The following is a 25,719-nucleotide window of genomic DNA, read 5'->3' on the forward strand; positions in this document are numbered from 1 at the left end:
ACATGGTGTGAACTGAAGCTTATAACATTTCCCTTCCCTTATAATATTCTTTTTCACTCACATAATAATGGTTACCGCAGCCCCGGGGGTTACGAGCGGCAGTGCCCGGTGCTCCCTCAGGTGCAGCCCCCGTGCTCGTCCTCCCCAGCGCGCCCCCCGCTCAGGTGCCTGCCCCGTACGAGCGCTCACTGCGCGCCCCCCTCAGGTGCAGGAGGAGGGGGCGGGGCTGCGGGAGGCCCTCGGCCAATGGGAGCTGGCGGCGCGATCACGTGCTCGAGCGCTGGGCTCGCGCCCCTGCCTGCCTGGTGTATGTGTGTGTGTGAAGAGGATAAGGAGGAGGCGGCGACGGCGGCGGAGCATCACCGGGAGACCGGTAACTAGTGCTGCGGGTAGGGGGGCGGGAGAGAGAGTGTGAGCCTACGCTTGGGAGACGTGTGCCGGTGCGGATAGGGGGATAACGTATAAGAGAGAGTTGTCCCGAGTGCAGTCATCCGCCGCGGACCGGGCACCGTGTGAGGAGACGGGGGCAGGGGCGGGCGTCGTGTTCGACCTGTCAGTGTCCCCTCTGCGCCATCTATGATACATGTGCCCGTAGTAGTGATGCGCATGTAGGCTGCTTGTGCTCCTGCCGTGCAGCGCTGCAGTGTCGGTATCATGAGTTAGTCCTGTCCTTTGTGCTGATGTCCTGTGCGGGATGTGACCGGCTCCCTGCAGTACCGCAGGTCAGTGTGCACGGCTCCCGATCAGTGTATAGTGGGGGGGGTCCACTACCTCTCATGTCCCCTTAGCATCCTAAGGACCGGAGGATCTGCTGCCATTGTCCTGTCTGACCGCCCCGGCACCTGTATCTGTAATGCTGGACCAGGGTCACCTTTAGGGGTGAATTCACACGCAGCAGAAATCCATGTTCCTACCACAAAAACCTGATATTTACACAGCTACATCCTTTATAGAACAGTATGGACCTCCAGCTGTTGCAAAACTACAACTCCCAGCATGCCTGGACAGCCTTCGGCTATCTGAGAATTCTGGGAGTTGTAGTTTTGCAACAGCTGGAGGCACTTCGGTTGGGGAACTATGCTATAGGCTAATTGTAAATACAATAAAAAAAATATATTTTCGTCATACACCCAAAACAGCACACCTCCAGCTGTTGCATAACTACAACTCCCAGCATGCCCGGACAGCCTTCGGCTATCCTGGAATGCTGGGAGTTGTAGTTTTGCAACAGCTGGAGGCTCCCTGGTTGGGGAACTCTGCTATAGGCTAATTGTAAAAAAACAAAAACAAAAAACTAACTTTCGTCATACACCAAAACAGCACACCTCCAGCTGTTGCAAAACTACAACTCCCAGCATGCCCGGACAGCCTTCGGCTGTACGAGAATGCTGGGAGTGGTAGTTTTGCAACAGCTGGAGGCACCCCGGTTGGGGAACTCTGCTATAGACTAATTGTAAAAAAAATAAAAACTATACTTTCATCATACACCCAAAATAGCACACCTCCAGCTGTTGCAAAACTACAACTCCCAGCATGCCTGGACAGCCTTCGGCTATCCTAGAATGCTGGGAGTTGTAGTTTTGCAACAGCTGGAGGCACTCTGGTTGGGGAACTATGCTATAGGCTAATTGTAAATAAAATAAAATAAACTATACTTTCGTCATACACCCAAAACAGCACACCTCTAGCGGTTGCGAAACTACAACTCCCAGCATGCCCGGACAGCCGAAGGCTGTCCGGGCATGCTGGGAGTTGTAGTTTTGCAACAGCTGGAGGCACCTTGGTTGAGCAACTCTGTTAGAAATTGACTCTCTTAGCTGGAGGACATCAGTATCATCATCTCGCTCATTGTGGTGTAAGTGCCAGGGTGGTAGTGATCCGACCTGTATGGGACAAGTACCCTATTAGTTGGCACCCCAGACTTGGGTCGGAATAGATGGGTTCTTCACCCGTGTTTGGCGTAGGAACAGGGTCCTCAGCAATATGTGAGATGTGTATGTCACTATGATGGCGCATGAGAAGTCATGGATGACCCATAGATCTGGCTACAGCAGTGTTTTCCAACCAGTGTGCCTCCAGCTGTTTCAAGTAAGCTCCCAGCATGGCACCTTTGCCCGTCCAGGCTTGCTGAGAGTAGTAGCTTTGTAACATTTAGAGGCACACTAGTGTTTAGAAGGGTTCTCACAACCAGCAAGCCTCCAGCTGTTTCAAAACTACAACTCCCAGCATGTCCAGGCGGCATTTGGCTATAAGGACTTGCTGGGAGTAGGAGTTTGACAGCTGGAGGCAGCCTGTTTGGGAAACCCTGATCTACAGTATCTGTCTGTATGTTCATAGTATCCATCTACAGCCGTGTTCCCCCAAAATGGGGCTTTACAGCTGTTGCCAAACAACATCATGCCCCATTAACATAATGGAGGCAGAGCATGATGGGAATTGTAGTTTTGCAACATCTGGAGAGCCGCCTGTTGGGAAATGCTGCTGTAGATGGGGATAGATACTGTAGATAGGATGGCCTTCGGCTGTCAGTGCATGATGGTAGTTGTAGTTTTGCAACAGCTGGCGTGTCGCTTGTTGGGAACACTTCTGTAGATGGATACAATTATCTAGTTACAGTATCCATCTACTGCAGTGTTCCCCAACCACTGCCTCTCCAGCTGTTGCAAAACTACAACTCTCATTATGATGGGAGTTGTAGTTTTGCAACAGCTGGGGAACACTAAACTACAGTATCTATATTCATAGTATCTGTCTACAGCAGTGTTCCCCAACAAGTGGCTTTCCAGCTGTTGCAAAAGTACAACTCCCATCATACCCCGGAAACAATGCTGTCAGGGCAAGATGAAAGTTGTAGTTTTGCAACAGCTGGTGAGTGGCTTGTTGGGTAACACTGCTGTAGATGGATACTAATGTCTAGTTACAGTAGCCCATGTTTTGCAGTGATCCCAGCTAGTGGCTTTCCAGCTGTTGCAAAACTAATACTCCCATCATGTCTTGACAGCCAGAGATACTGATACAGTATCTCTTTTTTATCTGTATCTATATGTCTGTCTTTCTATCTACATTATCTGTTTAAAGTATTGATCTACAACAGTGTTCTCCAACTGGAATATGATGGGAGTTGTGGTTTTGCAACAGCTGGAAAGCTTTTGGGTAATAAACTATCTACCTATTTATCTATCTCATATCTATCTATCTCTCTCCTATCTCATCTATCTCATATCATATCTATCTCCTCTCATATCTATCTATCTCTCTCCTATCTATCTCCTATCTATATCTCATCTATCTATCTCATATCTATCTATCTATCTCATATCTATCTATCTATCTCATATCTATCTATCTATCTCATATCTATCTATCTATCTCATATCTATCTATCTATCTCATATCTATCTATCTATCTCATATCTATCTATCTATCTCATATCTATCTATCTATCTCATATCTATCTATCTATCTATCTCATATCTATCTATCTATCTATCTCATATCTATCTATCTATCTATCTCATATCTATCTATCTATCTATCTCATATCTATCTATCTATCTCATATCTATCTATCTATCTCATATCTATCTATCTCATATCTATCTATCTATCTCATATCTATCTATCTATCTCATATCTATCTATCTATCTATCTATCTCATATCTATCTATCTATCTCATATCTATCTATCTATCTCATATCTATCTATCTATCTCATATCTATCTATCTATCTCATATCTATCTATCTATCTCATATCTATCTATCTATCTCATATCTATCTATCTATCTCATATCTATCTATCTATCTCATATCTATCTATCTCATATCTATCTATCTCATATCTATCTATCTCATATCTATCTATCTCATATCTATCTATCTCATATCTATCTATCTCATATCTATCTATCTCATATCTATCTATCTCATATCTATCTATCTCATCTATTCTATCTATCTCATATCTATCTATCTCATATCTATCTATCTCATATCTATCTATCTCATATCTATCTATCTCATATCTATCTATCTCATATCTATCTCATATCTATCTATCTCATATCTATCTATCTCATATCTATCTATCTCATATCTATCTATCTCATATCTATCTATCTCATATCTATCTATCTCATATCTATCTATCTCATATCTATCTATCTCATATCTATCTATCTCATATCTATCTATCTCATATCTATCTATCTCATATCTATCTATCTATCTATCTCATATCTATCTATCTATCTATCTCATATCTATCTATCTATCTCATATCTATCTATTATCTATCTATCTATCTCATATCTATCTATCTATCTCATATCTATCTATCTATCTCATATCTATCTATCTATCTCATATCTATCTATCTATCTCATATCTATCTATCTATCTCATATCTATCTATCTATCTATCTATCTCATATCTATCTATCTATCTATCTATCTATCTATCTATCTATCTCATATCTATCTATCTATCTATCTATCTCATATCTATCTATCTATCTATCTATCTCATATCTATCTATCTATCTATCTATCTCATATCTATCTATCTATCTATCTATCTATCTCATATCTATCTATCTATCTATCTATCTATCTATCTCATATCTATCTATCTATCTATCTATCTATCTCATATCTATCTATCTATCTATCTATCTATCTCATATCTATCTATCTATCTCATATCTATCTATCTATCTCATATCTATCTATCTATCTCATATCTATCTATCTATCTCATATCTATCTATCTATCTCATATCTATCTATCTATCTCATATCTATCTATCTATCTATCTATCTCATATCTATCTATCTATCTATCTATCTCATATCTATCTATCTATCTATCTATCTATCTCATATCTATCTATCTATCTATCTATCTATCTCATATCTATCTATCTATCTCATATCTATCTATCTATCTCATATCTATCTATCTATCTCATATCTATCTATCTATCTCATATCTATCTATCTATCTCATATCTATCTATCTATCTCATATCTATCCATCTATCTCATATCTATCCATCTATCTCATATCTATCCATCTATCTCATATCTATCTATCTATCTCATATCTATCTATCTATCTCATATCTATCTATCTCATATCTATCTATCTATCTCATATCTATCTATCTATCTCATACCTATCTATCTATCTCATACCTATCCATCTATCTCATACCTATCCATCTATCTCATACCTATCCATCTATCTCATACCTATCCATCTATCTCATACCTATCCATCTATCTCATATCTATCTCATATCTATCTATCTCATATCTATCTCATATCAATCTATCAGTATAAGTAAGAGTTCTCCATGTTGTTTTCTATGGTGTGCGGTTTGTAGTGTTCGCACACTTTGCTTTCTAACAAGGCTTCTTGTTGTTGTCGGATAATGTTGCCATGGTTGCTGCTGATATACACTGAAATCCATTGCTTTGAGCCTTACATGAAGAGTTGACTGTAGACCATTGATGTGAATAGGGGGCAGGTTGTCTATGCAGCACTGACCCTCTGCTGTAACGTGGTTAAGCCCCCCCAGTGTCGTGTGAATAGCGGCTCTATTAAAATGTGCATTGTAGCGTGTGGTCAGCCCTCCATGGTCCAGACTTGTTTGCTTGGGCTCCTTCTTTTGAGCACCTCTCTATGAATAGTGATTTGTTCTTACTGCTGCACATGCGCGCTCGGCCCCCCCCCCCCCCCACCCCCCCCCAGCAGCTCTGCCAGATGGTGTCCCTCAGACTCCAGTCAGTTTCTCACGTTGCTGCTGCGGGACAGACTGTGCTGAGAGGAGCTTGTAGGATGAATGGAAAATGAAGCCCAGGTACATTGTGTGTGATGGGAAGCGATTGTTATGTATAGGGACATTAGATCAGCCAATGGTTACCTCCGCTGCATGTAAATAACCTATTCTAGCAATGGAGTATTTTCTGTTGACATTTTATTATCCATGGCGCCTGTGTTTTGTTATGCATTTCTGTGTTGATACTACAGTGTATAGTTGTCGTGTGTTATTTGTAAACGTTACATTTTACACATATCAGTGTTATGACTTTTGACCTGTAAGGTTACAATGCCGGACTAACCTGTTTCTTAGTATTGCCTTCTGCTCTGTGTATAATGCGCCTAATGTCGGAGCTCATTCAACTCCAACCTCTTTGAAGTTGTTCAAGCAACTTGATATCCTTATACAGCAGTGTTTCCCATCCAGGATGCCTCCAGCTGTTGCAAAACTACAACTCCCAGCATGCCCGGACAGCCGAAGGCTGTCCGGGCATGCTGGGAGTTGTAGTTTTGCAACAGCTGGAGGCCCCCTGGTTGGGAAACGCTGTTATACAGTGTATGTTTATATATACTATATACCAATAGTGGGTTTTATAAGAGGTTGGCTATAATGCTGAAGTGTTCAATCATCAGGGACTATTCACGCGGACAGTATTCTGCGCAGATTTTCTGCGCAGGATTTCAAGCTGTGTTCAGTTTACGTTGAAATCTGCAGCAGAAAATCCTGCGCATCAATTCTGCACAGAATACTGTACGTGTGAATAGATCCTTAATAGAGATGAGCGAACTTACAGTAAATTCGATTCGTCACGAACTTCTGGGCTCGACTTATCCTGCATAAATTAGTTCAGCTTTCCGGTGCTCCGGTGGGCTGGAAAAGGTGGATACAGTCCTAGAAAAGACTTTCCTAGGACTGTATCCACCTTTTCCAGCCCACCGGAGCACCTGAAAGCTGAACTCATTTATGCAGGATAAGTCAGCGACCGCCGAGCCGATAACTTCGTGACGAATCGAATTTACTGTAAGTTCGCTCATCTCTAATCCTTAAGAAGTCTTTCCCATTCTTTATGAATCAACTCAAAAAATTGCAAAAAAAAACCGGAGTGTGTTTCCAGCCTACAGGAGACGGACTGGTCCAGGCAGTTCTCCAAGTTTGCTTTGGGAATGAGCTGCATCTAGTGATGATGGTTTAGATATGCAATGAATTACATGAATTACTAACCTCTCTGCTATGATGATGGCCTTTTTTTTTTTACTTTGTGTTCCTTTTTTTGGTCTGGGTGACCTGTTTTTCCTCTGTCATCACCGGTTTGGTCAGAGGCTTTACCTTATCTCTGTGCAGAACTGGGCACTTGGGAGCTCAGTGCAGACTTGGTATCTTTGCCTGATATGCACCTATTGATGTCTGTGCCTGTTATTTACTTCTGCCACTGCTGACTCTCTAAAAAGACTTCCTTCTCCCCAGAGATGTTTAATTCTGTAGGAGCAGAGTACAACTCCTTCCACCGGAATACGTCTGGAGGGGGTCATTAATACAGATAACAATGTGAGGAGCCGCAGCCACACTGCCAGTTTTCTTATTAAGCAATGTAATGCAGCCATTGTAATGTTCATGGAGCCCGGAAAGTCTGTAATCATACTGTAAAGTCACAGAATGTGAGCCATGGGGAAGGGCACTATATGCCTGAATTATTATACCTTTTTTAGGAGCTTTGAGATTTTCGAGCTATTCATCATAATCCAATTAGGGATGAACGTATGTGAGGGCGGATGACCCATTGGAATGCCGGACAGCTCGTGTCTCCATCAGCCGCCGCTCTTTAGTCACAATGGGAAGGGACGGCACTTCAGATATGAGCTGTTTATTGTGCGTCCTGAACACATGGATTTCTAGTGTCATCTACAGGCACTTGGTTATGGAGAGGTGTGTGACAGATCCATATGCTAATGATGGGATGTTTGCATAATGGCCGTGTTAAGTCTTCTGCTTGGTGCTCATGTCTTATGCTAAGCTCACCTGATAGACCTGACTACATGGACAAACTTCACAAGGACATCCTGATGATGTTGTATATTTTGCTTAATCTAAGCAGCTTAAAGTGTACCCGTCATATCCAACAAAAAAAAACGTTTTTTTAATATATCACTCAGTACCTAATCCTGACCATGTACATCTAATTTTTATGTGTCTAGCACCTTTATTTATCTTTTTATTACACTTTTAATTTAGCTCACTAGTCTGAATTCCTCTCAAAGGGAGGGGGCGTGGCCTCACTGTGCAGGTCTCCGCCCCCTCCCTCAGTATGCTGTCTGCTCACATCTCCCCTAGCATTAGCAAAACTACAATGCCCAGCATGTCCTCACTGACAGTAGCGGGACACAAGCTGACAGTGGGAGGATTTTTCCTCCAGCTGTTAGGCTGCATTCACATCTCGTTTTTGCAATACGGTTGCCGTATCCCGTTTCTGTACAAAAAAACGTATGTCTCCAAATCGGAACGAAATGTATGCAACAGTATATGCCTCCTCACGTTTTTAAACCGTATACAGTTTGAAAACGGATGTCCGTTTGCATACGTTTTAATACGTTTTCCTTGAAAAAAAAACGGATACGGTTTTATGTTTGTCAACATTTTAAATAAAGTTCTTCTTTTTTTATAGAATTTTGCCAAAAAATTTAAAAAAAAAAGAAATTAAAACAATATTGTGCAAACCGGATGTAACCGTACGCACACGGTTCAATACGGTTACCATATAACTCCATTTTAAAATAACCCTATACAGGTTGGGTACGGTTTTTGACCGGAACACAAAACCGTAGTAGACTACGGTTTGGTGTACCGTTAAAAACCGTATAAACCCGTAAATGATGCAAAACGTACACAACCTGATGCTACGTTTGGCATACGGTTTACAATGAAATGTCTATATATACAGTTTGCAATACGGTTCGATACGTTTTTTTCAATGAAACCGGATACGGCAACCGCATTGCAAAAACGAGATGTGAATGCAGCCTTAGCCCTGCACTCACAGCTGTCAATCAAGGAAGTGTGTCCATGACATAGGTGATGATGAATGGACACAGCAGGACTAGTATGTGTCCAAGCAGGCAGGGGGTCAGTTGTTTGACTGGATTTTTCAGTGTGAAATACTGAAAATTTTCTAACGAAAGCAATTGCAAAACTTATTGGTCATGCATGCTTTACAACATATCACAAGTTTTTGTGTCTGACAGTGCCCATTTAAGATACAATGGATGACTGACACATTTACTGTAAGTGATCTGCAATTGAATCCAGTAAGTACATAGAGCTGTCCTGTGTGCATGGCTTTTCCTTGTGCAGCTGCCAACAGCAGGAGTTTTTATATACAAGCTGCTTCTTCTACCAAGTTGCTTCTGTGTAATTCTACATTTTTGGATGTTCCATTAGCGTCTATTAATTGCATGTTTATTTATTGATATCATTTCCGCAGTTTGCCAGATTTATACCTGTGTAGTATAACTGCATCTTGTTTTGGTCTTTTTATGCCTTTTAGTTTAACTCCTTTCAGGTGATGTTTATTTGCAGCTTGTCGTCTACTGTCTGTTAAATAAGTGCATACAATTAAAGGGCTATTTCAATCTGTAAAAGTTATCCCCTATACACAGGATAGGACAGTGTTTTTCCAATCAGAGTGCTTTCAGCTGTTGCAAAACTACAACTCCCAGCATGCCCGGACAGCCTCTGGCTGTCCGGGCATGCTGGGAGTTGTAGTTTTGCAAAAGCTGGAGGCACCCTGGTTAGGAAACACTGGGATAGGAGATAAATAGCTGATTGCTGGGGGTCTAAATGTTGGGACCCCACCGGCTTATAAGAGCGGAGAAAATTGTCCCCTTGAATGGATGAAGCGCACCACATGTGCATTGCCTGTGCTTTATTCCCTATAGGCCTTCAGAATGCACTCCATTCATTTGGGGGACAATTTTATTCTGTTTTCCAGATCAATGGGGGCTGCAGCAGTCAGATAACTTTTGGAGATGGAAATACCCCTTTAGGCTGCGTTCACGCGCACTTTGTTTTTGCGGGTTTTCCGCTGTGTATTTGAAAGAGTGCGGGCTCTACTCGGCTATCCGCAGCAGATTTTCCACGGAGGAATTTAGGCAGCGTAAATTCTAGGGATCGACCGATTATCGGTTTGGCCGATATTATTGGCCGATAATTGTGATTTTGGACATTATCGGTATCGGCAATTACCTTGCCGGTAATGCCCCGCCCATCGCCGCCGCTGCCCCCCCCCCCCCCCATTGCCTCCCCCCATCTCCCGTGTTATAATTACCTGTTCCCGGGGGTCCGCGATCCTTCTGGCTCCTGTGCTGTTGCCGTGCGCTGCGTAATTACGAGTGACGTCGCCAAAGCGATGTCACCGTCAGTACGCACAGTGACAGCGCAGGACGCTGACGGAGCTAGAATGATCGCGGACCCCCGGGAACAGGTAATTATAACAACGGGGATGGGGGGAGGTGATGGGGCAGCGGCTTATGTGGGCAGAGGATGGGGGGGGAGGCGATGGGGCGGCGGCGGCATGTGGGCAGAGGATGGGGGGGTGAGGCGATGGGGCAACTGGGGTGGTTAGACTCAGGACCGGCAGGGGGAGAGAAGCGGGTGGCGGCAGCGGTCTCTGACACCGCAAGAGCCACTGTAGTTCATTGATTTAAAGCGCCCGCTTTAAATCATTGATCTGCAACGGCTTCTGCCCCGCCGGGGGGTTGAAATAGCTGATAACTTATACCGGAATATCAGTATAAGTTATCGGCTGTCGGCCTGAAAGGTGACAGATTATCGGTATAAGCCCTAAAAAAACGATATTGGTCGATCCCTAATGAATACCACCGCGGACAATCTGCTATGAACAGCCGAGAAGAGCCGCCCCTTTCAAATACGCAGCGTAAAACCCGCAAAAAAGAGTGTGTGAACGCACCCTTAAGAGTGAAATGACATGCAACAGATTTGTTACAGAAATGTTTCCCACTAAAAAATCGCTTCTATTTATCAGTCAGGTTGTTTTGGTGGGATGCACATGGATTTCTGCACATTGATTTTCTTTGGGGTGAATTTATCTGCAACAAACCTTGTGCATTTATACATTTACCCCAAGGCGGATGTAAAATGTTCTATATATCCTAAAGGAAATCGGCAGTGTCAGAGATCACACATGCTGCTAATATGGATGTGATTGTGCTTTTATACCTTGTAGGACTGCCGTGTGACTTCTCTCTGGATCTTGCATGTAACAATTCCCCATTCTGATGCTGTTACTGGTGTTAAGTGATCTGTGAGCGGCATGCATGGCCGAACAGGATCTTCTCTGCTGTTATCACGTTGCTCTCATAGCTAGAGGGATTGATTCAGATTGTAACGTGATATTGCAGAATCACCATTTAAACCTTCAGAATATATTAGGTTATTGCTTAAAGTTAGCTGATACTTTAAGCCAAGCAGAAGGCCGCTGTGTAGAGCCGGATGCCAGCGGCCTCTTGCATCTAATGACAGAAGCGACTGAAAAGTTAGATCCCGTATAATGCCTGTTAGTGTTTCCAGTGTTAGACTTTAACTCACCTTCTATGTTGTTGCATTGTTTTCTGGTATAGCAGATGTTTGGATACGTATCGCATTCTATAACCTCTTTATGTAGTTGAGTCACATAACAATAGAAGAACTTGCATAGAGAATTGATGCCCACACCTGGAGATTGTTGCGTTGAGCTTACATAAGGGTTTCAGTGCTGTGCTGTTCTTTCTTATGGGCCAAGGGGTATCAGGTAAATAAATATTACTCATTGTGCAGGAAAAGTTAAAGGGGTACTCTGGTGGAAAACTTTTTTTTTTTTCTGGTGGCAGAAAGTTTGGGTGCGTTCACACTGCGGAATCTCTGTTCGCTGAACTCAGCGAGTGGAAATTCCGCCTGGCGGTCGCCGCTGAAAATACTTTGGCGCTAGGGCCGCGGGGGCACTGAGCTGTCACCATTGACAGCTTTGCTGTGCTCACAGCATCCGTGCAAAGAATGAACATGTTCTTTCTTTGCGCGGAACAATTTTCGGCGGCAGAAATTCCGCAGTGTGAACGGGTCTCACGGAGACCCATTCACACTAATGTTAAGTTCACACCACGGAATTCCGCTCGTGTAATCCCGCCCATGCAATTCTGTAGTGTGAACGTACCCTTAAACATATTTGTAAATTACTTCTATTTAAAAATATTAATCCTTTCAGTACTTATTAGCAGCTATATGCTACAGAGGAAATGCTATTTTTGAATTTCTTTTTTGTCTTGTCCACAGTGCTCTCTGCTGACACCTCTGTCCATGTCAGGAACTGCCCAGAGCAGCATAGGTTTGCTACGGCGGTTTTCTCCTGCTCTGTACAGTTCCTGATACGGGCATCAGGTGTCAGCAGAGAGCACTGTGGACAAGGCAATAAAGAAATAAAAAAAAATAGAATGTCCTCTGTAGCATACAGCTGCTAATAAGTACTGGAAGGGTAAAGATGTTTTAATAAAAGTCATTTTAAATGTGTTTAACTTTCTGGCACCATTTGATAAAAAAAAAAAAAAAAAAAAAAAGGTTCCCCCTTTAAGTAACTTTGTTTTAAATCTTCATAATTTTTATTACCCGTTTGCTGTGAACTGCCTCCTTTTTCTTCCCCATTATGCAGTTATTGTTGCGTTTTTTCCCTCGAATAGTGTGTTTTAGTATAGGTGTTTTGTCCACCCTGTGTCTTTCTTCTTACAAGTCATTTAATTCTTTAATCATGTGACTCAAGGATGTTTGTCTGATTTTTATATATTTTTTTTCCACCTGTAGAGTGAATTTTGAACAAGTACCACTGTAACAAAAAACTTTAAGAAAAGATGGGAAGAAGCCAACTTGGTTAAATTCATAAAAAAAATACCAGTACTTACCTCACTGATCTTCTGTTATTCTAAACAAAAAAATTATTAAAGAAATGTTTTGTAATTAAGATTTAATAGTTCACTCAGCTAGTGTGCATGAATAACTGTCTAAGACACCTTTAAGCCAAGGAAGCACGTTACTCCTCCATCCCTGTGATATTCACCTGTGTAAATGGAGGACACTGGTGTTTCCCGGATACAAAAAATCTCAACCCAAAGGCAGACAATAGAACACAAAAGGAAAAAAAGCAACCCCAGTGCTCAGAGGGTCAGGCTATGTTCACACGCCGGAATGTCTGCACCGAGAATCTCTGTGTGGACATTCCGGACAACGCAGGGCGCCGGCCTAATAGGCCGTTGCAAGGACCGCACAGAAAAGCGCTGCCTCGTAGATGGCTATGCATTCCGTACGGACTCCACACAAAGAATGAATGTGTTCATTTTTTGTGGGGACACGAAAAATGGAATTTCCATGCTAGAAACATCTGGCACAGAAATTCTATGATGTGCACAGCTCAGCAGAATGCAGTTGAATTCAATGGGACTCTGCTTCAGCGGAATCTCCGTGCTGGATTCCAATTCTGACATGGAAATTCCGACTTGTGAACATGGCCTTAATGACTCTCCAAAAAGTCAATCATTCCCAATATGTACAGTGACTGGGGGAACAGGCTATTATAACCAATTCCACCCTACAGATTGGCGTGTCCATTCTTCACTGATTTTACAGGTTTTGTAAGATTGTACCGGGTGAGTACAACCCATCGGAGCGGGCCCGGCCATCACTGACATTGAAGAATATGCATAACAAATAAATAGCAACTAACTAAAAGGAAGGGCGTATTAAAAAAGCTCAATAAAATGCACATTGATGTACAGATATGCAATCCACTTCAATAACCATACATATAGACTAATACTCATTACGATTATGCAGGAATAGCTTAATATTTTAAATTTTAGATAATAAAGTAGTTAAAGTTGATCTACAATATAAACCAATACTCACAGAAAACATCCAACAATAGGTGCATCTTGATACACGAACATGCCAAGATGTTAAGAAATAAATATGCCCTAATAAAAAAGATACATCTTCTCCATAATATTTACAAATAGCCTTATCATGAGCAAACTATTTTTAAGGAGATGCACCTGACCTGGTCCACCCACTATAGTGTAAGTCTTGGATATACTAGGAATTGTAAGCTTCTTGGAGAGTGATAAACCCTCTGAGCAGTGGTGGTGTTTTTAAAAAAAAAAATTGTGTGCGTTCTATTCTCTGCTTTTCTGACAGTGACCAGGTCCATGTTTAGCTCCGTATCAACACCAGGTAATGTTCGCTTAGCCAATTGCTGCCATAGCCGTGACCCACCCCAGCCAGTGACTGGCTGAGCAGGCATTTTTGTGTTTAGAGAGATTAGAGTGGACCTGTGCACTGTTGGAACCCAGTTGCCCACTAAACCTCCCCCTTAAAGGGGTTATCACAAGGTATCCCCTGTACTGCTAATTAATTTTAAAGAAAGAACACAGTCCAGTAAAGTAAGGCTTGAGATCAGTCTGGGAGGTGTTGTGTAGGGGAGCACTGGAAGAAGTTATACTTTTAAAGTAAAAGAGAAGCACAGAAGCATCCCAACATGATATATTCTGTAAATGTGGCCGAATGCATTGTACCGGTGATATAATTTGCTATGTAGCCAAGAACTAAATATGTAAGGTTGTAGATCTGGAATGTGTGCATTTTTAGTAAGTAATATACTTTTATATGTGCTTTTGAAATATACTTGATATGTGCTTCTTATCTTAGTTGGTGGGTGCTGCACTATGATACGGATGGAAGGTTTTACAGGAAAAAAATGAAACTGTAAACTCTTAAAAGTGTAGGACTGTGCCAGTGTTTGCTGCTTCCCAAAGTGATCCTCGGTACTCTACTGTTTCAAATTGTTCAAAAGATTTTAAAATGCAAAATAAAGTAAAAACATTAGGACAGCCAAAATGCATGGGCTGTTATTTTCAAATGGTTAGTTCAATACCAGACTTTTATCAAGCCATGTCAGTAGCAGGGCGTAGAAGTTTGCTTGGATGGTAATGGCAGGTGTTTCCTGTTTCAGCACCATAACTGATGGATGTCTGGATAAGTCAGTATGTGTGTGTGTGTGTGTGTGTATATATATATATGTGTGTGTGTGTGTGTGTGTGTGTGTATATATATATATGTGTGTGTGTGTGTGTGTATATATATATATATGTGTGTGTGTATATATATATATATATATAAATATATATAAATATATATATATATATATATATATATATATATATATATATACATATATATACATACATACACTGCTAAAAAATAAAGGGTAAACTAAGAAAACACATCCTAGGTCTGAATGGATGAACTAATCGTATGGAATACTTTCATCTTTATATAGTTGAATGTGCTGACAACAAAATCACACACAAATTATCAATGGAAAATGAATTTATTAACCCATGGATGTCTGGATATGGAGTCACACTCAAAATCAAAGTAGAAAACCACACTACAGCCTGATCCAACTTTGATGTAATGTCCTTAAAACAAGTCAAAATGAGGCTCAGTAGTGTGTGTGGCCTCCATGTATGACCTCCCAACAAGGCCTGGTCATGCTCCTGATGAGGTGGCGGATCGTCTCCTGAGGGATTTCCTCCCAGACCTGGACTAAAGCATATCCCAACTCCTGGACAGTCTGTGGTGCAACGTGGCGTTGCTGGATGGAGCGAGACATGATGTCCCAGATGTGTTCAATTGGATTCAGGTCTGGGGAATGGGCGGGCCAGTCCATAGCATCAATGCCTTCCTCTTACAGGAACTGCCAACATACTCCAGCCACATGAGGTCTAGCATTGTCTTGCATTAGGAGGAACGCAGGGCCAACCGCACCAGCATAGTGTCTCACAAGGGGTCTGAGGATCTCATCTCGGTACCTAATGGCAGTCAGGCTACCTCTGGCAAGCACATGGAGGGCTGTGCGGCCCACCAAAGAAATGCCAGCCCACACAATTACTGATTCACCACCAAATCGGTCATGCTGGAGTATGTTGCAGGCAGCAGAACGTTCTCCACGGCGTCCCCAGACGCTCAGAGCTCAGTGTTAACTGGCTTTCATCTGTGAAGAGCACAGGGAACCAGTGGCAAATTTGCCAATCTTTGTGTTCTCTGGCAAATGCCAAACGTCCTGCACGGTGTTGGGCTGTAAGCACAACGCCCACCTGTGGACGTCGGTCCCTCAAACCACCCTCTTGGAGCCTGTTTCTCACCTGTGAGTGGACACATGCACATTTGTGTCTTGCTGGAGGTCATTTTGCAGGGCTCTGGCAGTGCTCCTCCTTGCACAAAGGCGGAGGAAGCGGTCCTGCTGCTAGGTTATTGCCCTCCTACAGCCTCCTCCACATCTCCTGATGTACTGGCCTGTCTCCTGGTAGCGCCTCCATGTTCTGGACACTATGCTGACAGACACAGCAAACCTTCTTGCCACAGCTCGTATTGATGTGCCATCCTTGATGAGCTGCACTACCTGAGCCACTTGTGTGGGTTGTAGATTCTGTCTCATGCTACCACTAGAGTGAAACCCCTGCCAGCATTCAAAAGTGATCAGAACATCAGCCAGGAATCATAGGAACTGAGAAGTGGTCTGTGATCACCACCTGCAGAATCACTCCTTTATGGGGGTGTCTTGCTAATTGCATATAATTTCCACCCGTTGTCTGTTCCATTTGCACAACAGCATGTGAAATTGTCAATCAGTGTTGCTTCCTGAGTGGATAGTGGGATTTCACAGAAGTGGGATTGACTTGGGGTTACATTGTGGTGTTTAAGTGTTCCCTTTATTTTTTTGAACAGTGTATAAATAGAAGCAGCACATCCAAATAGAAACACTTGAGCGGGTGCAGGCATGTATAGAATAGGATCGTGGCGAGGCAATCCAGGCTGATATAATTGAGATAAATGCAGCACACCAAAGGAAATCCAATCAAAGTGTGGTTTATAGTGTTTAAGAGTACAACATTTCGGTAGCCTCACACTTGAAAAAAGGTAGCATGAGGCTACTGAAACGTTGTACTCTATTACACTATAGAATAAACCATATACCTATATTTTTTTCCTTGGCTCTTTTCCATGTCTCCTGTGGATACACAAAGCATGCTGCACTATTCTGTTCTCTTCTGTGCCATCAAAATAATGGGCACCACAATGGGACCCAACGGACACCATTATAAGTAACTGGAGCCTGTCGGACATTTGACTCCATTAAGCACACACCCTTTTCTAGACATTTTGAAAAGGTGTCTCTGAGGCATAATAAGCATCTAAAAGACATAATAAATGTGGCCCATGGCATGTACTAGGTTTTGGGTGGCATTTTGAGATGGAATTCTGCCACATTTGGATTATTAAATGTCCACATTGCTTTCTTCTATTTTCACTCATGGACTTCTGTGTTAAAAATAAATCCCAGGAGTCCATACGTCTCATGTGATGTGTTGGTGTAGCAGAGTCTCGTTGCTGTGATCGTGTGATAAAGGTGGATTAATGCTGAAAATCCTGCTTGATACCTAAAAACAAGCAACAACAACAGATGGTCTGCGAAACATGTGCCATCTTAGTACCCAGAGTGCAATGCCCCTGCCAGCAGCCAGGGAGTGCTCCTAAATAGTCATTCTTAAAGGAAAAAGACAACTGATGTTAAATTTATGCTGCTTGTTGGGGTTTAGCAGATTTGGAATGCATTTCTACTCTAAACTGGACATGTGAACATACTCTTTCATTGAATGACTGTGGGGCACAAGTTAGTCAACAATGGATTTCCTAATAGTCTATTCCAATGGTCCCTGACCTATCTCTCTCCATCTGTTGTAAACAACTTCAGGCTGTCCGGGCATGATGGGGGTTGTTGTTTGCAATGGCTGGGAAGCCACAGATAAAGACACGTATATATGTGTCCATGACACGCCGGTGTGAAGCTGACTTTAGATTTAGCGCCATTATAAATATTCCACATGGTGACCGTTCACTAAGGTGGAATATTCCAAGCTCTAGTGGGGGGGGGGGTGTTTGTTTGTTTTTTTTGGGTAGTTTTCTTATCTACTGAAAAGCTAATTAGAATTCACAGGAAATAAAGATGTCTCTTCCAGTGCTTGCCCCAGGGCCTTCATTGACATGTTCTTTCCAGAGCCTGGGTTAGTAAGGGTTAACAAGGTATTAGCTGACGGCACAGAATGGAGCTGCCATTTTAGAGCAGGCCTCCTGGGTGCTGTTTCAATTTACTAGTTTTTCAGCCGACCGATCCGGCGCATTAACAATAACTAATCTGCTCCCTTGTCCTGTTCTGACCTGCTTGTAATGGCAAGGACTGGAAAAGCTAATATTGCCTCAATTTTGCACGATGCAGATTTCATTTGTAGCCGTTATTTCTCCAGTTGCACAGGATTTTCTTGCGTGAAATTTTCATTAGATAGAATGTTTTCCTAGGTTAAAGAAAATGCATATTAGAAACAGGATGCACCACCATCAGACAGAATGCAATGTATAACTTGTGACCCCCTGAAAAGCCACTGAAGCCCTATCCACAGAACGGGAGCCAAAGTTGCCTGTGAGACAGTAGTGCCCCACCACTCCATTCATTCTCTATGGCTGAATAAAGCACTTGGTTATCTATGGTAACTTTTATAGAGAACGAATGGAGTGGTGGTGACGCATAAACTCCACAGCTCAATTTTGATTGGTCACTTGCTGGGGCTCCCAGAGGTTAGTTATCCACTATCCTGTGAATATAACTTCTAATGAAGGGACAGTTTTTTAAAGTATCAGACAAACTTGATTCTTCTCAAAGAAAGCACCGTGCCTGTTGTAAGGAAATGCAACTTAGTTGCATTAATTTTAATGGAGCTGAACTGCAATACCAGATATCACCCATAGGCAGGTGTGGTGCTATTGTTTTAAGAAAGTAGCCAGGTGTTTTCTAGTCCTTTAAAAAAAAAAACTTTAATGACAATCTTTATTTTTTTTCTCCTGGAAAAAATCCTTTAAGGGTTATCTTGTTAAATAGCCTATTCTCCAGATAGGCCATCAATATTAGATTGGTGGTGGTCTGAGTCCTGGCAACCCCCGTTGCTCAGCTGTTTGAAGGTGTTGCAGTACTTGTATGAGTGCGGCCTCTTCAAGTGTATCTGATAAGACACCAGTACTTTGCACGCTGCTACTAATAGGACCCCTTCAAACAGCAGATCGCTGGGGTTTTAGGTGTAGGATCTAGGGATTGACCGATATAGATTTTTTAGGGCCGATACTGATACTCTGTGGAGGTTAGGGACGATAGTCGATAACTTATACCGATATTCCGGTATAAATTATCGGCTATTTATCCAGCACCCAATATCCCCCCCTCACATCCCCATCCCCCCCCCCCCCCCCCGGCGACATCGCTGCAGATCATTGATTTAAAGCGGGCGCTTTAAATCAATGAACTGCTGTGGCTTTTGCAGTGCCAGAGACCGCCGCTGCCACCCGCTTCTCTCCCTCTGCCTGTCCTGGGGTCCTCCTGAGTCCTTTCACCGTGAATGCCCCCCCACCACCGTGCCGCACTGCCCCGGCCAGAGACCACCGCAGCCGCTGCCCCATTGCCTCCCCCATTCCCGGTTTTATAATTACCTGTTCCCCGGGTCCGCGCTACTTCTGGCTCTGGCGGATTCCTCCTGAGCTGTCACTGTGCGCACTGACGTTGACGTCGTGTTGAGGACGTAACTTGTCATTGCGCAGCGTAACACAGGACGCAGCAGGAGCCAGAAGTAGCCCGGGCCCCGGTAATCATAAAACCGGGAATGGGGGAGGCAATGCGGCGGCAGTGGTCTCTGGCCGGGGTGCTGTGGTGCGGGGGGGGGGGGGGGGGCGCAGGGCATTATCGGATTATCGGCAAGGTAATTGCTGATACCGATAACGTCCAAAACCGTGAATATCGGCCAAACCGATAATCGCTTGATCCCTAGTAGGATCCCTCTCGGTTATATTGATTGCTTATGAGGATAGACATTAGTTTTATAAGGCTGGATAACCTACAAGGGCAAAACCATTGCTTCATATACTGTATGAATGGGTGCACACTGACTAGATCTGAAACTAAAAAAAAATTGACAGTCCCCATGGCAGCTCAAGCGATGCCCATTTTCTCTTGTTACTTTTGTAAACCAACAGAAGAAAAAGCTATACCAAGTGGACAGAACAGCTTATAGACGTAATGTTACTGGGACCTTGCCTGTATTTTTCAATAGGATCTGATATTCTATTTGCTATAGTTAGCAGCATTCACACGGACTTGCTCTGTCATACCATATCCTGCTGCTGATACACAGTGACATAATGACAATAACATTTGTTACAGGACTTACAACAGACCATGTCTCTCACATTTTACCATCAATAAAGAAGCCTCAATGTGAGAAAAACATGTAAAGTATCTGGAGGTCTGCCTTCTGGGGCCCGCTTGCTCCTACACATAGTATCGCCTTGGCTCCTGTGTCGTTGTAATGAATGTCTGTTTAATCTTTATAGCCACACTTTCTAAAGTTATCCCGTCTGCTCTCTACAATTCAGCCCTAGTATGTTTTATAGAGCTCCTTAAATTCTTTCCTGGTAGACAAGAACTGAATTGTGTGCACAAGTTTGCTCGGTCTGCTCTGGCATCTTTGTACACTTTAGAAGAATTACCTAATAAATGATCGTTGCTGTCGGAGATAGAACCATATCCTACAAATTACGACTTATTTACTTATGTTTTGTAACCGACTCCTATAGTTTACTGCTCTGTAGTGTATCTTATCTTATATGGCACTGTACAGACAATGCATTCACTGCCATCAGTCTCACTAACCAAACTCCTCTCACACAGTCACTCCCTTCTCTAGATGTTATGGGTTTAGTTATTTTTCCAAATAATCTATATATAAAACTCAATGGGGAAGATTTATCAAAACCTGTCCAGAGGAAAAGTTTCCCATAGCAACCAATCAGATCGCTGCTTTGATTTTTAACAAGGCCTCTGCAAAATGAAAGAAGCAATTTGAAGATCTGATTGGTTGCTATGGGCAACTGGGCAACTTTTCTTCTGGACAGGTTTTGATAAATCTTCCCCATTGTGTGTATGTATGTATGTATGTATGTATGTTCCAGCATCACGTCCAAACAGCTAAAGATATTGACATGAAACTTGGCACACATGTTACTTATATGTCAACAACAAACAAACAGGATAGGATAGGTGATTTAACCCTTACCCACCCCATTTGCCAGGGTCGTTTTTTTTTGTTTAAAGTCCCATACAAGTCTATGGGAAATAGGTTACTGCATAACTTCCAAACAGCTGAAGATATTTAGATACTAATTGGTCACGTTACTTATATGCTCACTTAAAGAGGCACTGTCATTGTTAAAATCTTTTCATATATTGCAGGACTCATTATAATATGACATTTCACAATATACACCTGTTAACATTTTTTTTTAATTTTCTCCTGAAATTCAAGCTCAAAAGAGCCACCACTAGGGGTCGCCTGTCTTTTAGCCAGACAGACTAGTCTAGATTTTACAGCATACTGGATACCGGCTGTAAAGCATACCGGTATCCAGTATAGGAGATTTCTGTTGTGTATGCAAAACTACAGATAAAGGATGTGTGGACATGCTGGGAGCTGTAGTTTGTAAATAACTGTGTTAGAGCAGTGTTGCCTCCAGCTGTTTTAAAACATTTCAGCTTCAGTTGTTACTAAACTACAACTCCCAGCATGCTGAAATAGTCAAAGCTTTCTCAGACTCCTGAATGACAAAGAAGTTGATCAGACATTCAGGAGTCTGTGAAAGATGAATGACCTACAGTGACAGCTATGCTGATTAGCATCCAGCTTTACTAGGAGAAGATAAAACAGATAGAACATGTATTCATTAAAATGCTGTACTTTTATCTAAAAAATCTTTTTTTCTTTTTTTTTTTTTTGCACTATGACAGATACGCTTTAAAATATAGGATAGTTAATTTAACCCTGAACTACCCCCATTTGTGAGGGTCGAATTTTTTGGTTAAAGTCCCATACAAATCAATGGGAAATGTATGTTCCCACATAGCTCTCATACGGCTGGAGATATTTCAATAATACTTGGTCACATATTACTTATATGTCAAATAAAAATATGATAGTTAAATTAACCCTTACCTACACCCTTATATAAAAGATGGGTTTTTGTTTCAAGTTCCATGCAAGTATATGAGACCTTACTCCACAAGCTCTGCATCTCCTAGTGAATGTGTCAGTCCGGCTTGCAAGCCACACCCCATCTCACAAAGACACGCCCCTGTTTAAGCCCCAGCCCTTTTATTACCATACTCTTTTTGTGCCTCGTTCTGGCTTGTAAATCACTCCCAGTCCCACAAAGCCACGTCCCCTTCTATTTTCAGCTTACAATATCTTCATCACAAATCAGTCCCACCTGAGGACAGAATATGAGGATGGGACATAAGGACGGGACGGGATATTAGGACAGCATATGGGGACGGCTAGGAGGACGGGATATGGGGATTGGATATGAAGCCAAAAGCTTCCCCCTATGTTGATTTTTCCTTCCCAACAAGGATTAGGAAGGAAAAACCGGGCAACGTTGGGTACTCATCTAGTATCATATAAATGTTATATCCATGACCCCGGTTTTAAGCACATACTGTGCTCTGCCTTCAGTGCAGCCACAGGCTTTTTAGACCAAATGTAGTCTACTGCAATTTTCTGTCCATCAATAAAGCGTACTGTACGATCCCATGAAATCAAATGCCTCAAGTAGAATAAGTGTACTCTGTTAAAGACTGGCTGCACCATGAGCATGTCACAGTATAGTTTACCAGCGTTGGAGACAGAGAATTTCTAGTGAATGGGGCCATAGGTCAGTGGTCTCAAACTGTGGCACTCCAGATGTTTCAAAACCTCAACTCCGATCATGCCTGGACAGCCAACGGCTTTCTGGGCATGCTGGGAATTAAAGTTTTGCAACATCTGGAGGGCCACAGTTTGAGACCACTGCCGTAGGTGCTTATCACATGCCTGAGTTGCATCCTAGTCATTTTTTTTTTTGCCACAACTCATGCAAAAATGTCTCCTCCAGCTCACCGTAGACTACAGTTGAGTGCAGCACTGTGTTTGTCAAGGATCCAGATCTAGATACGCTGCCGTCAGCTTTATATATATATATATAATTTTTTTTAATTATTATTTTTATCCAACTCCTGGACCTGGCTGCTACAACAACTGATGCACTGCATACCAAAAACGGTCCCATAGAAAACAATGGGATCAGTTCTGGCATCAGTTTTCCTTTCATGTTTCAGTATCACGCTGGAGAGAAAAACAGCAGATGGCTGGACATATGTGAACGCATCCTTAAAGGGTTATGGGACTAATGATATATGGAATATTTTAGGAATTATTCTGCCTTCAAAGTGTGAGCAGTGGATGGCTGCAACCCCATCCTTGTTTTACCTATATGTGATGCTGAAGCTCAACCTTTTTAATCTGGATGAACTTCTTAAGCAGACAAGGGCCAGGGGGGAGAGATGATCCTTGTCCTCATTTCTTGCTGGGGTCAGAATTTGTTAAGTATTTTGGTCAGTTTTTTTTCCAGCCATACCAGAAGTGGAACAGACACAGAGAAATAGAAAGATTTTAACCTTTCATAGTTTTAGCTTAAAGGAGTTCTCTAAGCTAAAACTTTTAACCCCCGCTGTTCCCGGGCTGTAAAACTATACATTATAAACTTTCACTTACCTGCCTACGATCCCCCGTTGTTCCAACATCGACGTCCCGGTCTCTTCCACTTCCTGCGGGTTGGTGACTTCACTCTGCGCTCAGCCTATCAGCGGCCGCAGCAATGTCCCGTCGCGGCCGCTGATAGGCTGAGCGCAGAGTGAAGTCACCGACCCGCAGGAAGAGGAAGCTGACAGGGACCGGAGCACGGGCGTCTATATCGGAACAACGGGGGATCGTAGGCAGGTAAGTGAAAGTTTATTATGTATAGTTTTACAGCCCGGGCACAGCGGGGGATAAAAGATTTCAGTTGGAGAACTCCTTTAAAATGACCAAAATTGTATGAAGCCAACCTTAGTTCTTCAGTTCAGGACTATCAAATATTTAATGCAGTGACAACACATTGGCCCAGATTTACTAATACTATCTAAGGCCATGTTCACACACCAGAATTTCTGCAGGGAATTCCGCATAAAAATTCAGCATGAATACATAGCCAATACACTTCAATGGGATTCTACTATCCCATTCACACAGCAGAATTTTCACATCAGGAATTCCATTGAAGTGAATGGGCAATAAATTTCTTCGGAATTTACTGCAGAATTTCATGCAGAAATTCTGCCATGTGAACATAGCCTAACAGTTAATCAGTGCAAACTCGGACCACCCAGCCTAAGAGTGCCAGATTTAGATTTATATTAGTTGCTCAAGCTGTTTGATAAATTTACTTAGAGTACCTCTCATTAACTTGATAGATTTTATAATCCTCCCAGCTCACTGCCCCCATCATGATAAACCACCCCCTGCCTTTATTTTTATTATTTTTTTTAGTTTACTACCTTGATATTGCTCTGTATTTTCGGTTCAGGTTCACAAGCTGGGAAGGGGCATTACTCAGCAGCTGTGACATCATCTGAAGCCATACAGGGGAGAACTTCTTCCCTCACTCTACTACACACAGCAAACGGCAGTTAAGTGTGAGAGGAGCTATGATTGGCTAAGGCTGCACCCCCCCCCCCCTTAGCACTCCAGACTGCATTTCTTGTGTTTGGACTTCTGCCAGGCCAACAGGAGTCCAAAGTCTGTGCAAACCTTTTTTAAACAAAGTATATTACAAATATTTTTAGTTACCATAAGGAGTGCAATAGCAAAACATTTTTTTAATGAGTGTGTCCAGGAAAACGGTCACCCATTTACCCGCACTATAACCCGATACACCAGGTTATAGTGCGGGTGAACAGGAGACCGATGCGGAGTAGGCATTAGCGCTCACGTGACCAGCGCTTAGAAAGATTTAAATTCAGCCGATGGGCCCGCCTCCAGAGCGCAAGTCAGCGCTGAAAGAGGGGGACCTTTGGAGGATCGGGGTTCCGGACTGCAGGTAGGTATACCAGTCTGAGACCCCGCATAGGTCTCCTGTTCACCCGCACTATAACCCGGTGTATCGCGTTATAGTGCTGGTGAATGGGTGACCGTTTTCCTTTAACCCCTTAAGGACTCAGCCCATTTTGGCCTTAAGGACTCAGACAATTTAATTTTTACGTTTTTATTTTTTCCTCCTCGCCTTCTAAAAATCATAACTCTTTTATATTTTCATCCACAGACTAGTATGAGGGCTTGTTTTTTGCGCGACCAGTTGTCCTTTGTAATGACATCACTCATTATATCATAAAATGTATGGCGCAACCAAAAAACACTATTTTTGTGGGGAAATTAAAACGAAAAACGCAATTTTGCTAATTTTGGAAGGTTTTGTTTTCACGCCGTACAATTTCTGGTAAAAATGACATGTGTTCTTTATTCTGAGGGTCAATACGATTAAAATGATACCCATTATTATATACTTTTATATTATTGTTGCGCTTAAAAAAAATCACAAACTTTTTAACCAAATTAGTACGTTTATAATCCCTTTATTTTGATAACCTATAACTTTTTTATTTTTCCGTATAATATGGTATGGGGGCTCATTTTTTGCGCCATGATCTGTACTTTTTTTTGATACCACATTTGCATATAAAAAACTTTTAATACATTTTTTATAATTTTTTTTTTAATAAAATGTATTAAAAAAGTAGAAATTTTGGACTTTTTTAATTTTTTTTCGTTCACGCCGTTCACCGTACGGGATCATTA

At 42.4% G+C, this 25,719-nt stretch overlaps 1 protein-coding gene across 6 annotated transcripts in view; it reads left to right on the forward strand.

The window, feature by feature from the left end:
• The first annotated feature begins 231 nt into the window (after positions 1 to 231).
• Positions 232 to 25,719, forward strand: part of STRBP (spermatid perinuclear RNA binding protein) — a 163,189-nt gene continuing 137,701 nt past the window's right edge. For 3 of the 6 annotated variants that reach the window (XM_056539275.1, XM_056539271.1, XM_056539276.1), the window contains exon 1: positions 232 to 373. The gene's annotated coding sequence lies outside the window, so the exon portion shown is untranslated. Of the gene's footprint in view, positions 374 to 477; positions 723 to 5,746; positions 5,867 to 25,719 lie in introns of those variants that run through there. The other 3 variants (XM_056539274.1, XM_056539272.1, XM_056539273.1) reach the window with 2 other exon arrangements.

Source organism: Hyla sarda, chromosome 9, assembly GCF_029499605.1.
Source record: "Hyla sarda isolate aHylSar1 chromosome 9, aHylSar1.hap1, whole genome shotgun sequence".
Taxonomy (NCBI): domain Eukaryota; kingdom Metazoa; phylum Chordata; class Amphibia; order Anura; family Hylidae; genus Hyla; species Hyla sarda.